Source organism: Camelus ferus, chromosome 7 (assembly GCF_009834535.1).
Source record: "Camelus ferus isolate YT-003-E chromosome 7, BCGSAC_Cfer_1.0, whole genome shotgun sequence".
In the NCBI taxonomy this organism is placed as follows: domain Eukaryota; kingdom Metazoa; phylum Chordata; class Mammalia; order Artiodactyla; family Camelidae; genus Camelus; species Camelus ferus.
The window spans coordinates 36,352,514-36,368,473 of NC_045702.1; the positions used below are offsets into that span (position 1 = coordinate 36,352,514).

A 15,960-nucleotide genomic window follows, 5' to 3' on the forward strand; every position below is an offset into this window, starting at 1 on the left:
CTTATAATTAAGGTTTTTACCTTTTTTTTTATTCCATCAACTTCCAAAATGGCTTTGTGGTAACTTACATATATGATATAACCTACATGTATTCATGTTTACATAATAAACACAGGTCCATTCAAATAAAAGCTGAAGACCATTTAGAGGGAGAATGAAGTAATAGGTACTGGGATTGAGAATTAAAAATTTAGTTCTGTGTTTCCTCAGAGCCAGGGTTAAAAAAAAAGAAAGAAAGAAAATGATGGCTTATGTAATTCTGATTAGTTAAAAGGGAAGGCTATCTGTTCTTAAGAGAAGAAACTTCTAAAATAAATCTGAAACATAATGTATTCCATTGGGTCTTATACAAGAAACATCAATAATTCTCTTTATGAATATTAAATACCTAATATATGCAAACTGTTGACACTGGGGAATACAGACCTTAATTAGACATAAATTCTGCCTTCTATGAGCTTGCAGGTTAATAAGATGTATAACAAACGTACACAAAAAGCTATACTACAAAGCATGAGATGTAAAATAAATATGACTCATTTTCAGAGTCTCTAGAAATGGGCTTTCATGGAATTTTGTGTCAGTCACAGGTATAGCGTTAAAGCATGACTCTGCAAGCCCTTCATGGTTAGAGGTAAGAGTTAAAGTAACCAGTCAGGTTTCTAGCTTTTCCATAATCCAAGGACTTAACACATGGTACCCAGGGGCAGGGCAGCAGGGCAGGTTCTGTACGCTGTCCCTCTCTGCTCTCACTCATCTCACACGCAGGAGCTGGTCCTCATTCAGTTCAAAGGTGACTCTTCGTCGAAGCCTGGGATGCAGGTTCTGCATTGCTAATTGAAGAGACACGTGTGCTTTGGATATCGGATGTGTAGGTGAAAAATTGACATTCTTATGAAAATTGAATAGGGCTCTTTTTCTTTAATAGAAAATAGGATATATTTTAATAATACACGTTTTATGTAAAACTAAATCAAGTTTAGAGATGAATGGAAAATGAAGGTATCAGTAAAGGAAAGAATGCTTATAATTCATCTATCCAGCTAAAAACACTGCTGATTTTAATCTATGTTCTCTCAGACATTTTCCTATGTATGTATATGGGGAGGGGACCACACCGTCTAAACCAATCTTGGTCCCCTTTTTCTCATCTCTTTAAACATCATGACATGCAATTCAGTGATGTCATTAGTAACTGCTACATGGCGGTCTAGTGTATGCACTGAAATCACAGGATATAAATGTATCATTATTTATTTAACTAATCTTCTAGAGTTGACACAGAAGTTGTTCCTGATTTTTCGTGTTAGAATCAATGCTGGATTGAACAGTCTTTAAAATACATCTTTTCACACTTTTTCAGTTTTCTGTAATACTTCCCTAGAAGTGGGGAGAACAGTGATTTGGGGTAACGATCCTAGTTCTAAATGAGTCACACACATACCCGAAGCTTTTCCTTAAGACCTCTGCTGTTTGACTAACTGCAGGTGATGCTAAGCTATCCTTTATACAAAAGGAAAGGGGGGCCTCAAAAAACTATATTAGTCCCTGAATTTTAGAGTCTCATTTGTTTTTCCTTTCTTCCCACCCTAACCCCATTAATTCCCTTAAGTCAGTAACCCAAGCCAGAGCATGGATGGCACTGTCAGTTCCTGCTTTCTCAACACCTACCAGATCCAATTAGTCACGAAGTTCTTAAAGTTCTGCCTCCTATAAAATGCTGCCTTCCTCCCACTAAGTTCATCTGGCGCTGATCACTGGCCCTGGATCCCTATGGAATATTCTAAATGCTCTCCTCTTCTTGGGACTGGCTCACCCTCTAACCCATCTTTCATAGTTCATTTTAACATAAATCTGATAGATAATGCCACACTCTGCCTCAGAGTTTGTAATGGTGCCATATTGCTTTCTAGATAAAATTCCAGCCCCACCGCTTGGCATTCAGGCTTCTGTTGCTGGACCAAGTTGCCCAGGCTGAGTCCTGAGAATCTGTGTGTTTTAAATCTCTCCTGTAATTTCAGTGCAAGCAGCTTGACCCTTCCTGAGTCCCAGGATGAGCATGTAGGAGGCACTGGTCCAGAACCCACTCTAGAGCAAAAGGCCAGCTACAGCTGGAAACTTCCCTCAGCCATCGCTTCAAATTATCCAGCACAATGTGATTATTTTAGGAAAAATTTCAAAAGCATTCCACCAAAGAGCAGCATGTTTGCAAGTATAGATTAGAAAATCATTTCCATTTAGAAAGCCTAATTTAATTAAGTGACACAATTTTTAAGCTACAAAAGCTTTTTCCTGCTGAGTCAGGATTTTTTTGCTTCTCGGCTAACACAAAACAGGTAGTGGAAATTAGAGACGCTACATGCTTGCCTGCATCAAAGTTCACTGTATAAGGTATTGGTCTGTGATGTAGAAGGGCAAGAGGCTTTTTTGTTCAAATTTTATTAAAGCACATGTGAAACTTTTTTTTTTAATTAAGACATGTAAAATTTAGCTTCCTTAGAAAAATACTTAACAGCCACTCAACTCTTCGTATTTCTTAGGAAATGATATTCATAAATATCATCGAATTTTAAAAAAAGAAAAGAAAAGAAAAAGATTTTGGAACAGTTGCATGTTTTCCTGGGATTAATGTCACCATTTTAAAGAAAAAGTACATTTATGAGACTAAAGAAGATACTGCAGTAATAGTTTATTTCATCTCATCTCTTGCTAATCCTCAAGGAGTTTGGTGAACTAAAACTCCCTAATACTTATGCCAGGTAATGTGACCACCCAATATAGTCATGAATATCATTAATACTACTTCTGAAAGGTGCCAAGTTGGAATTTTAAAACAATTTGGTTACTTTACTTTCTGTCTCCTCCACTAAAATGTCATTTCCATGAAGCCAGAGTCTCTGTCTTGTTCCCACTGGGTCTCCAGCCCCTGGTTCATGGTAGGCACAGTAAATACCTGCTGAGCTAATGACTGCATGCCAAAGAGTGAAGACTTTGTGTAGTATACTCCTCTGTGGAGATATAAAAAGGGAGAGAAATTTGATCCTCGACCTGAAGGAAGCTTGTGAGAGTAGAGATTACATTTTTTTCCTAGCCCACCTGATTCGTCAAATTACGATTATGCTGTGTGCATTGCAGCATGATTCTCAGTAGAAAATCAATTTTATCTTCTTCCATATTGATCCTCTCTCCTCCCCTTGATACACATCATCAATACATATATTCCAGAGTTGTCATTAATGTATGTGGAAGGGGCAACTTCCTCATAGCACATTTAACTATCTCCTGGTATGTTGAGAGGTTAAAAAGTAGTTTTCAAAACTGTAGGTAAGAAGTTGAGGAGATACTGGGCTAAATGATCTACATCAGTGTTATTCAAAACGCTGGTCAGTGGGCTCTTTGTAACTGATCTGTAACAGAATGTGAATCAACTATGTCATTAAGTACATAATTTAGTTCAGTTTATATCTGTTTCCTGGTAAGACTTCCCCAGTGAAGGAAGCGGTGCATTGACTTGCATCCTCATACAAGCTCTTTTATCTTGTGGACAGATCTCAAGCAATTCCCAGACTAGCCCTGCTCTATAACCACACCTTAAACAGCACTGATCTTCATCAGAGTCTTGTCTAGTTCAAGGAATCTTCAAACTGCCTTTAGAAAGTATCATTTTCAGTTTGTTAAGTGGTTATTTCTCCAATAATTAATTTTCTGATAGTAATTAATATAAACAATATAATTAATTACATATACAGATAGATGGGTAGATAATGTTATGTCAAGCAGTAACAATGTCATGGAAAAATATAAACAAGGTTAAAGAGTTAGAGAAGGGTAGAGGCTGCTTTTTCGGTTAGAGGGCTCATGGGTGGTTTCTTTGAGGAGGTGATGCTGGAGCAGTGAGAGAAGCCTATATAATTATAGCTGGGGAAGAGCATTCTAGGAAAAGAGAAGAGTAGTCTCAAAGGGTTTGAGATGGGAGCAAGCTTGGTGTATTTTAAAAACAGCAAGACAGTCAGTGTGCCTGAAAGGCAGTGAACACGGAGGGCGGTGTGGGACTGGGTCAGAGAGCCAGCCAAGTGCCAGATTTTGCAGGGCCACATAAGCAGTAGTAAGAACCTTGGCTTTTGCTTTGAGTGAGATATGGAGCCCTTGAAGGGTTGTGAGCACAGGAGTGACATGAATGATCTGACAGGTTTAAAGGACCACTGTGACTACAGAGGAGTAAAGGTGAAATGAGGCAGATGAGGAAGCTGTTGCTGCAGATCAGTCAAGGGATGAGTGATGGCTTAGACTAAGGTGGAAGGGCTGGAGATGATAAGGAGTGGTCGTGTTCTGAACTTGTTTTAAAGGCAGAGCCAATAGGATATGCTGGCTGGATGTGACAGGTTGGGCATGGGGTAGGGAAGAATGAGCGAAGTCAAAGACAACTATGGGTTTCTATGGCATCATTTGTGGAGATGAGGAACACTGGGAAAGAACGATTGGAGTGAGGGAAGAGGAAGAAAGAGTTGAGTTTGGACCTGTTGGATGTGAGACGCCTGAAAGACATCCAAGTGCAGATGTGGAGAGAGCAGTGCAATAGATACATGTGACTCCAAGGAAGGGGCTGGGACTAGAGATGTAATAGGGAGTCGACCACACATAGACGGTACTAGCTCAGATCATCTAGAGAGCAAGTGAAGACAGAGAGCCAAGGACCAAACTCAGGGCACTCCCAACAGTTAGAGATCAGAAAGGTGAGAAAAACTCAGCAAACGATACCAAGAAGGAGATGCTGGGAGGTAGGAAGTACTCAGACAAGTGTGGTACTATGAATGCCAGGAGAAGAAAGACTTTTTTTAGGAAGAGGTAGTAATCATCTGTTTTGAAGTCTATTGTAAAATGAAGATTGCAAATTATCTGTCGGAACAAGCCTTATGGAAGTCATTGGTGCTCATGATTAGAGCAGTTTCAGCTCTAATTCACTGCCTATTAGAGAAGTTCTCTTGTGATTGATTTTAGTTTCTTAGTGAAATGGGACTCACTTATCTGATGAAAACTGAAAAGGAAGGGGTGGGGCCTTGGAGGCTTACAAATAGAGGTGAGGCTATGAAGAGTGAATCAAGACGGAAGTGCAGTAGGATTAACTGATAAGTAAGAATTCACTTGTCAGTTGAGGTCATAGATTGAAAATGACACCAGACGCACCATTATGTTCTCTCCTTCAGCCACTCAACTGTGCAGGTGGGCGGGGGCAGAGAATAGGATTTAAAGAAGTTTTTTTTTTTTTTTTTTTTTTTTTGGCTGGCACAATATGATGGAGGGAAGAGGTTCTGGGTATTTGGGAGCAGATGTAAGGGAGTGATTGTAATTATAATGAATAGAAATTAGGTAAAGATGAAAGCGAATACACGAATGGGGTGATAGGCAAGGAAAAGGTGGCAATGCCAAAGGTCACAGTAGCTTCAAAGAATGTTTGGAATGGAGATATTAGAAAGAGTGAGTTGGAAAGATGAGATAGTAGTTGTAAACTTGAGACCTTGGTGATGATTCTGTATCAGCAATGACAATGTTTAGGATACAGTCACAGCGATGATGGGCTGTGATGGACTAGATCACTGGTTGAGGAGGCTGTGTAACTGAACAGCTAGATGTTGGATGCGTCCTCTGTGAGGATATTGAAATTACTAAGAATAATAACAGAATGATGGCAAAGGAAAAGAAGGGTAAGAAAATCTCAAATAAATTCTGAGCATGACCAGGAGGAGAGTAAATAACATAAGGAGGGTTAGTGGGTAGTGTCGTCTGATGGCAATCATCTCAAAGGAACCGGGCAGGGGTCAGGGATTAGAAAGGACAGGTGTCTGGAAGCAGCAGGGAGAAGCAAGGACGACCTATCCAACCTCCACTATCAGTAGTACCGAGCGGTAGCAGGAAGCACTTGAGAAGGTCACAAGGGAAAATAATCCCTTAGGAAGTCAGCCAGGTTTCCATCAGGCAAGAAAGGGGAACAAATGCTTGGAGAAGCTGTGGAGAATTCACTGATGACAGACCTTGGGTTTCAGAGGGCACACAGGAAAGGTTTGCAGATGGTGGGAGGGGTGGCCAGAGCTTCAGGCAGATTTGGGAGTAAGCAGAACCTTCGGGAATGCAGACCTGTGGGAGTTTGGGGGATGGGGAATGAGCCGGAGTCATGACTGAGGCACCCAGGAAAGAGAGGCATGACAGGCAGGTTCTGGTGGGGTCTCAGAGAGCGCAGGGTACTCTCAGTGCTGAAAGTTACTTATGGGGACTGGTCTCTTTGGTGCATGAAGAGGTGGGAAGGCTTGGAGGAGAGAGAGCAGAAATTGAAGCCAAGGGCACTCTGAGGACTCCTTGGAGGCTAAGGAGAGTGGTCTGACAGGGACTGCAGAGGTCTAGAGATTTTGCCTCAATCCTGTCAAGAATAACCTCAAGGCTTCCAGAAGCCATTCTCCTTCAATTATCCATTATCTTCTCTAGAATAGAAAATCACCATCCAGTGATTGGGGTCTTTGCCCGAATGTATTTCAGAATAACTAGGTTGGTCGAGTGCTTCAGCGAAGACTGTTTTTACGGAGAGCACTTCACATTTGCATTGGAAAAGAGCTAGGGCTGTCTTCTCCACAGACACAAGGCTGACAGCATTAAAATAGCTTTGGCTGTCCCTTGGGGAGATCACAGTTGGTGGGAAAGTGACAATATTACCACAGAACGTAACTTGGAAATGATTTTCCTTTGCTCACCACTAGACATTTTGGACTTGGGAAACTCAGACTGTCAGAGGAGTGAAGTGGTTAATGGGAGAGGGCTGTGGAGACATGCTTCAGCTAATCATTTCTTGTCATTCCTTTTCTTGCATCAAACCAACAGACCGCTCATTATTTACCTATTATAAGTGCAGCTTTCTTGCTTTTCCCGTTCCAAAATAAGTCATTGAAAAATTGCCCAACTGATGATTTTTATATAAGCAAAACGTATTTTTGATGATAGTCTTTTCAACAATGAAGCTTTGTCTCTACAGGATGTCACGAGATGGCCTCACTTGGTAGTCTTGAAGTCTAATTAGTTTTCTTGTATTCCTCGGTGTGTTTTTAAGCAGTAAAATATAACTTATTGGATACAGTGACCTTTTTTCTTATATGCACAATCTGATTTCAAAATTGTCCTTTACAAACATATAATACATTGATTGATCTGACGGCATTTGAGTCTAAAATTACTTCTTGGATATAGAAGAGACGAAGGCCTTGTTTCCAAAGTTTCTGACTTAATTATTTTCTTTCAAAAAAGAGAAGGCAAATTCAGAATTTGAAGAGAATTATTGATTTTTCTTCGGACCAGTTCCTGAGTCAACATGTTTATAGCCTTAAGGACACCCAAGACAAAAGAAGGTTTTTAGAAAGGGAGCAGATATGGAGAGATAAATTTGAATCAGGCATCTATTAATGCATCAGGCACTGACTAAGAGAGAAACATAAAAATGAAAAAAGGATCTTGTCTCAAGCATCAAATGATCTAGCAGTGGAAACACATAAACCAGTTCCCCTGTTGAATTCCATTAGGCTTAAGTAGAGGACGTGGAAATAGTTTATTGTCTTGGAGGAGGAACAAGAGTAGGTAGGGGATGGGGCGGGGCGGGGGGGGGAGCTGGGAGCCTACAAATTGCAGAAGACATTTGAATTGGTCTTTGGAAGATGATTCAGAATTTGCCACATCCAAGGTGTGAGGGAAAGGTCACCTGAGAAGGAATTCAAAGAGGAAGTGACAGCCTGAGCAAAAGACTGTAGGCACAGATAAAGTAGCCTTTGGGACCCTGGGGAGGCAGTAAGGGGCAGAAAGATGGCACAACTCTGACTGAGATTCCTGGCACCCTACCTTTGACAGATTTAGCTAGAATCGAAAGCTGTATATGTGTTTCCAAGACATTATGAAAAACACTCATTTTTATTTGTTACTCGGAGACATTCAGAAATCAAATTGTTTTACCAAAATAGTACAGAATTAGACCATTTTTCTCTGATGTGTCTTTAATTCATCTGGTGGGTGTTCTCATAAAGGAAAGCTTTATACCTGTTCAATGTGTTATTATTCCAAATCCATTTACTTGGGAATTTGTTCTTAAAAAATGAATTCTCCAACTTTTGGTGAAGAGGGCCAAGGGAGGAAGTGGTGAGAATTAGGAGAGATGTGATGGTGTCGAGAAAGCAGCAGAGGATTTGAGCCAAGAGTGGAGGCTTGTTTCCTAGTATAAGCTGTGTGACCGAGACTGAAGTCACTTGACCTCCTGGAGTTTGTTCCTTCCTCTGTTTAGGGGGAACTGATGAGTTAGTTCTGAGACATCAGATAGCATGTGTGAGGTAATGTGAAAGCCTTTTTGTGTGCCTTAAAGCACGATAGACATGCGAGTTGTTAGTGACACTAATCCCTCAGTTGTAAACTTTGCTCTGTTAAGACCCCAGGGTTGTAGATTGCACAAAAACTTGGAGAATGGCTCTCAAACTTTGGGGTCCAGGAACATTGCTCACCTCGTGTATTTGTACAAATGCCTCCTGCAGAATTTCTGATTCAGTAGGACTGAATAAGGGTAGGGTTTAGGAATCTACTTTTTAAACAGGTATCCCTTGTGATTCCAAAGAGGGTGATCCAAGGAGACCATTTTTTGCAAAACTGTTCCAAAAGGTCTGAAAAGATATATGCACCCAGCTAAATCAGGCCAGAAAGTGCTCGACCTATTAATTAAACCTTGGATTCTGACCTTCCTAGAGAAATGCACATTCCCCTTGTTGAGATCTGAGGGTTCTTTTTGACATGTGCCACAGCTGAAGTTTGCCTTGCTACCTTGGGTGAAATCAAGAAGGCAATCACCTTTTTGAAGTAATGTGATTGTGTTTGCGGTGGAAGATCGAAGCCCCAATTACCCCACCTGCCACTGAGCACAGGCCCGTGGACTCTCTCGGCCCCTTCTCATCAGGTCGATCCTTCAATTGACAGCAGTGTCCCCCTGTGAGAATCAGTCTAACTACCTTCCAGAGACTCTGTCCTTCCCCTGTTTCTCCACCAGCCCTGCCCCAAGGGCATCTGCCATCAGATACTCGTAAGCATTTAATCTGAACCCTAATCCTGATACTTAGTGGTTCTGTGACCTCCAGCAGTTCCTACTTTCCTGGTTTCCATTTCTCAACCGTAAATGAGGACGACATACCTAGCTCTCTGCACTGCTCTGAAGATGAAATGAGATGGCTTCGTGCTCTACGTGAGCCTGCTGTGTGGGGTCCTCCATCCAGACCGTAGTGAGCTCATACTGTTACCGACAGATGCAACCGGTGTTCCAGGTTCTTGTCCCGTCCCAGAAAGAATTCAGAGACAAGACATAGTGGTTAAAAAAGGTAAAGTGAGGATTTACTAAAGGGTGGATACTCCACTCTCAGGGGAGAGCAGGCAGGCTCAGGTGAGCGGCTGCCCTGAGTTTCTTTGGCAAGTTGGCTACATAGGGTATAAAAATGAATGGGCAGAATATTCACTGGGGAGGGAAGGGTTTGGGGCCGTATTCCCTGATTATCATCCCAACTCCACCTTCCCAAAGGGAGGAGGGATTTTTGTCCTTATTTAGTCTGGATTGGAAGTGTCATGGCGTCGGTGCATGATGGGAACTTCTGATCTGCAAGGCTAATTTTATTGAAATGAGGGCATAATGAGCAAAAGGTTACATTCAGACACTAGAAATTCCTGCCTTTTCTCACCTTTCTTTGTTCTTCTCCAGGCCACTTGTCATCCCAAAAAGCATGATCCCTTATCAGCCCCAAGGTTCCTGCTTTTCTTTCTCTGCCCAGGGATCCCTGCTGCTTACATGATGTGTAGTTTCCTGCATTTGGCCCGTGCCCCTCCTTTCTGCCCAATTCCTGCCATTTGGTCTGTGACCCCTTTCTCTGCTCATAGCTAGCTATCTGCCTGCTCTAACGATACCTCACAGCATCTTGTGTGTTTATGCTTTTCTGAGCAAGGACAGTGTCTTTGGAAAGCCTGCCTAGGAATCAGAGCAAGGGTTCAAGTTTTAGGCATGGGATCAAGAACATTAAAATTTTCAGTGCAAGTTTATTGGCTTCTGAATAAAGATGGTAATTTTGCATTGAAATGTTTAATTCTCTTTGCAATATTTCCCTTAAGATTACCAGCGCGCGCGCACACACACACACACACACACACCACAACATACTGTCCCAGGCCTAAAGCAAGGAAGCATGAAATCCAGTCATTCATTCAGCAACACACTAACACGCACACCCATGAGATACCTGAGTCTCTGCCAGTCCATTTTACTCAGGCTAAAATCAGAAATCACCTACATGTACAACAATAGGAAAAAAAGTAAATAAATGGAAAACTGTGTTTTCCTTAAAGATGATGATTCATCAGCATAGCTATTTATATAAAAAAATGGTATTTATGTTGTTATATAAAAAGATCTTAAAAACAATATGCACAATGTTATTCTAAAGCTATTCTCATGAAAACTTCTAGAAAGATATACACCAAAGTTTTTAAGGTTTTTTTTGTAGATGCGATCATTCTTTAAAATATTGTTTATCTGTTTTTTCCAACTTAATTACACTGAAGTTAACATACTTGTGTAATAAACAAATATATCTAACAGATTGTAACAGTCAAGGCTTTCAGACATTAACTGCAGACCTAAAAAATACTTGCGCAGATAATTTGGGGCTTTGCTGTGGTGTTCATCTTTAGGTGAGGAGAGCCATACCTTTGTTCCATCATTTGGCACCCTGACCTCATGATATTGAAATGTTGCAAGAGTCTGTCATCTTCCTGTGGGGCCCCCAAGCCATGTTTGGGGGTAACAAAGAGATTTGTCTCCTCCAAGATCAGAAAGAACTCCAGTCCTCCTATGCTGTCTGTATTTTTTTCTTCCCCATCTATTCCCACACCAGTAGAATTTCTCTTATGTAAATGGACCTCTCTTGAGAATCAATATGATGGTAAAGAATCTGTTGAGTCTTTTTTTCTTTTTCTTTTTTTTGAAAGCACTATTATAATCCCCACTTCCCCTCCATTCATTTTCATAATCGAGTCTAGAGTGATTGCTTTTTCTTTGAACCTTGCTTGAAAGTATCCCAGTCCCTTTACCTGGAGCCTTGAAGGTGAGAGCGATGATATGGACAGGCTGTCTTATTAATCAAACGTTTGCTCTGCACTGGGCATTAATCACATAAACCCACACAGCTGGATAAGATTCATTAGTGTCATCTTTCACTGCCCTTGTCTCCCTGTCCCACTCGCTCTCTGCGGCATTCATTAAAATGCCACCGATGCTTCTTCCGTGGATGGCTCCATCTCTCTCTCTCTCTCTCTCTCTCTCTCTCTCACCTCCCGTGGCCAGGTACTGTGTTTGACCCCATGGGGACAAGGGAAGATCACTGAGAGGTTACCAAGAAGAGCATTTAATTAACGGGCCTCGGATGGCCTCTTTGACTGATTTCCTTTCAAATCTGCCTGGATCCTCCGGGAGCTTCTTCTCTGGATACATGTTCTACACTGAGCCAGATGGCAGTCCCCAGGGGCGGAGATGGGTCTCCACATGATACTGAGCATCTGTAATGCTGAGGGTTCACCAGAGTGACACACTTGTTCACCAGTCACTGCCCCTCAGCTGGAGACGTCCTACTGGTGCCCAGACCCTGCTTCCTGGTTCCCAGCCAGCTCCTTCTCCGTCCACTTGCTAATTTCATATAGAGGTCTTTGAGTTCAGTTATTCTTTCAACAAGTATTTATCGAGCACTTACTATGTGCCAGGCCCTGCACCAGTCACTGGGGACACGGTGCTGAGCCAGAGACCTAGTTCGGCCCCCATGGAGTTTACATTCTAGCTGAGGGGACAAGCAAAAGCAAAGAGTAAACCAGGCAAAATGAGCTCAAGTGTAAAAAGTGTTGTGAAGCAGACAAAAAAGGGGCAGAGACAGACCCTACCAGGGATGGCAAACCTTATTTTGAATAGCGTGGTCAGAGAAAGCTGGTGGTCCCTGGACCAATACCGTCAGTACCGCCCACGACCTGTTAGAAATGCAGATTCTTGAACTGTATCCCAGACCCCTGATTCAGAGACTCTGGGGTGGGCCCAGCAGTCAGTGTTTAACAAGACAGCCACGTGGAAGTGTGTGGAGGAAAGGACATTCTAGGCAGAGGGTGCGGAAGACCCAAGACAGGAAAGAGCTCGGCTTGTTCAAGGAAGTGAAATCGAGGCTGCTTTAGCTAGAGCGAGGTGAAGGGAAAGTGGCAGAAGATGATGTTGGTGATATGGGCAGGGATCAAATCTTGCAGGTCCTTGTAGACCAGAGTCAGAGGGTTAGACTTTAGTCTAGGTAACGTGAGAAACCACTGAAGCGTTTTAAGTAGTACCGCATGCAGATCTAAATTACTTTTAAGATGGTCTCCATGGTTCAGCCCAGGCTAGACTGGAGCGGCTTATGAGTGGAAGTAGGAAGACCAGTTAGGAGGCTGATGCACTGGTCCAAGCAGTAAATGGTGGTGGCCTGGACTTAGGTAGTAATAGTAGAGATAGAAGTAAGGAAGTAATTCCAAGATATGTTTTAGGAAGAAGTGTAAAAAGACTTGCTGATGGTCTGGCTAGGGCAGGGGGAGGCAGGTGGTTATGGAGAGGGGAGGGGTAACAATTGACTCCTCCATTTCTGCCTTGAGTAACCGGGTGGATGGAGGTGTCATTGACTGCTCTGGAAGGGCAATAGGGTAGGCATATCTTCCTGGCCTTTATCTCAGACTCCACCTAAACTGTTGGGCAGACATCCCACTGTAACAGCTTCGCAGACCTTATCCTCAGCTTGATTCATGGGCTATATCCTCTGTCCAACCTAGATTCCTGACAGGGGAGCCACTAGACTGAACCCCATAAGAATTCTGTCCCTAAAGCACATGTCCCGTGTGCACGAAGGTTTGAGGAATACCTAAGTGACTGTGTCAGCATGTCGAGCAGTGTTCCTGTTGGAAAAGGATTGAATCAGTCTCCAGCCTTGCTAAGAGGTGCAAACTTGTCATCTTCACCTTAGGAAGGAGAAAAGGAGAGAGAGAGAGAAAGAGAGAGAGAGAGAGGAAAATTGCTGGAGCCATGAACACAGACAGCCCTAGAATCCAGTGAGGGTTGAACCAAAAGATGGAATTGGAAGATAAGGATGGCCGGGGGCAAAGGAGGAAATTGGAGAAATAGGGGGGCTCCATGGGGAGTGACCCTTTGCTCAGTCACCCACCACGAAGAGTGAACTGCAGGAGGGAATAGGAAGGAAAACAGATTTTTAAGCCTGCAGAGATGGTGGGTTGGTTACATAAAAAGCTGTCTGTGAGGTGCTCAATTCCTGCATCTTGCTCCTGTGAGGCTAAAGGAAACGTCCCTTCTCTCTCACACCTATGAATAATGGGCATGCCAGCCAGTCCAGCCAGTCAGAGGTCAATCACCTCCGGTTGTCCCCACGCCTTATTGTTTGTACGCTGTACATAGTACTTTGTTCCTCGTTTACTGTGTCTGTTTGGGATACATAGGTGGTTTCACGGTCTAGAATTAAATTCTGAAAATTGATGAAATAGATGGCAGGGGTGGGGTGGAGTGGGGAGGGATGTAAGGGAGATGTAAAGGAACATGGGGAGAATAGAGAGCCTGGGAACGCTGACCAAAAGAGCCATGACCTGAGAAATTGGGAAGTTGATTCAGTACAATCAGCTTCGCCAGGAGAGCTCTGGGAATTTGTTTTGGAAAGATGTTTACATTTTCTGTGTGACTGTCATGTTTACACTGTCTGTGTGATTGATTGACATTTGAGACCAGTGGTTCTCAAATGGGGAGGAGGGTCTTACCCCAGGGATATTTGGCAATGTCTGGAGACATCTGGGGAGGTGGGGAGCGGTTTACTCCTGGCATCTAGCAGGTAGAGGCAAAGGATGCTGCTAAATTCACAGCACAGCCTCCAGGACATAGAATTCTCTGTACTAAAAATGTCAGTAGTGCTGAGGTCGAGAAACCTTGGGCTAGCCATGTGAGAAGAGAATAACAAAGTATGATCTGATGCCTGCCACGAAGGGGATGTGGCCATCCACATTGGGAAATGGTGCGTGTCAGCTGGTCTGTCATCAGAAGAACAAGATGAGGAAATTCTGAGAAATCTCACCTGTAATTCCAGTATTTGTCTGTCTCCCTGGAAATCAACAAATAGTCACTGCCCTCCCTCTATGTGTAAGGCACCAGACGAGGCGATGTGGGAGTGCTGGGGGCTGAGGCAGGCAGAGAAATCAGAGGGAAGTAAGCCCAGCCCATTTATGGGGCATTTGGTTGTGACCATAATAGAAATTCTGTACTTCTCATCTATGTTGTAGGACCCTTGTAAGGATAAAATGATAATGTATGCAAAGTGCTTTTACCCGTCTGACATACTAACCAGATGCTTAATCTCCTTGCTCCATAGTTTTAGCTGAAGGAGGAGTCTGACTTCTTCTGCACACAGTTACATGAATTCAGATCCCACACGTTGCCTTAGTTTCCTTTACCTTCCCCATCACTGCACAAAAGCCAGTCCCTCTGCTCCTGTTCCTCACCAAACAATTGAGAGGACAAGGTGTCCTCTAAAGTGCTTAAAAGCTGCTTTAAGAAGGATTTTCATTAAAAAACAAGATCATATTCATTCTAGTTATGCTTTTTAACACTTTTTACCCCTTGTCTGTTCAATCTACTTTTATTGAGCATCTCTTGCATGCTAAGAACTGTCGTAGAAATTAAGTCAAAGGATACGTAATCTTCCACTTGACTGTGTTCATCACAGATGAGTATTTGCTCATCTTCTGCCACTTGAGCCCAACCTTCATAAATTCTAGCATATTATTTAATTGATATACTTGGGCTACATCCTGAAGTCAGCGAGGAGAGGAATCCTGAGGGGAGGGGATGCTTCTGGGACATTCCAGGTGGAGGAATGTGGATGCCTCCCTGTAGATGTTTCCAGGTCACTGGTCAGCGTGTGAGTAGGCGAGGGGCAAGAAGTGCCTACGGCTGCAAAGGTGAGTCAGGTCAGTTTGAGAAGGGCCTTATACAGCCTGCTGTGGCATTCGGGCTTTGTCCCAAGGTTACTGAAGATGAGATGAGCTGAAGAGAGATGTGATCAGATTTGTGCTTTACAGAGAGAACTCTCTGGATTGAAAAATCTAAGATTACTAGAGGAGAGGCCAGTTTAGGAAGTGGTTGCATCATCCAAGGAGGTGATGATATGGGCCTGAATCCAGGTAGTGGCCAAAATGGGAATGGAGTCATTAGGTTTGAGATGTGGAATCAACAGATTTGGGTGATACATTGGAAGCAATTGAGAGTGAGTTGGAGAATGAGAAATTGAGTATTGGAACCTCCAACTGAGGTAGAAAATATGGGGGTAAAAGCAAACCAGGATTGGGGGAGAGATGAGTTGTTTCTGAGCTAGATGGGAAGTGTTTGGGTACATCCACATGAAAGTAATGTCCTAGGCAAAGCTAGTCTGATGAGCGAAGGCAAGTGGGATGGGCTAGAGATACAAAATTGGTGTCAAAAACATGAGATAGAACTGTATAAGTCATCTGAATAAAGGAGACCATGGAGGGAGAAGGTGGAGGGTGAGAAGAGAAAGAGGGCCCAGGACTGCACACCTGCATTTAAGGGATGTGCAGAAGGAGGCGAACACACAAAGGACACAGAAGAGGATGGTCAGAGAGGTAGAAGAGATTGGCTCTTTTCAGTGAAAAACAGAGGGTCCTGTTGGCTTCAGAAGGGAAGTGCAGATTTTTATAGAGAATCACCCTCACCCCATCCTTATAATAGGTAACAGTCTTCCTTTGGAAGGCACAGAGCAACACATGTACATACACACATACATGCACACACACACACACACACACACACACACACAAGTCACACACACATAGAGG

General features: G+C 42.9%; 1 protein-coding gene across 11 annotated transcripts in view; it reads left to right on the forward strand.

Annotated features, from left to right (window-relative positions):
- The window catches only part of ELMO1 (engulfment and cell motility 1), a 491,925-nt gene that overhangs the window by 385,079 nt on the left and 90,886 nt on the right, over positions 1–15,960 (forward strand). The window lies entirely within an intron of this gene.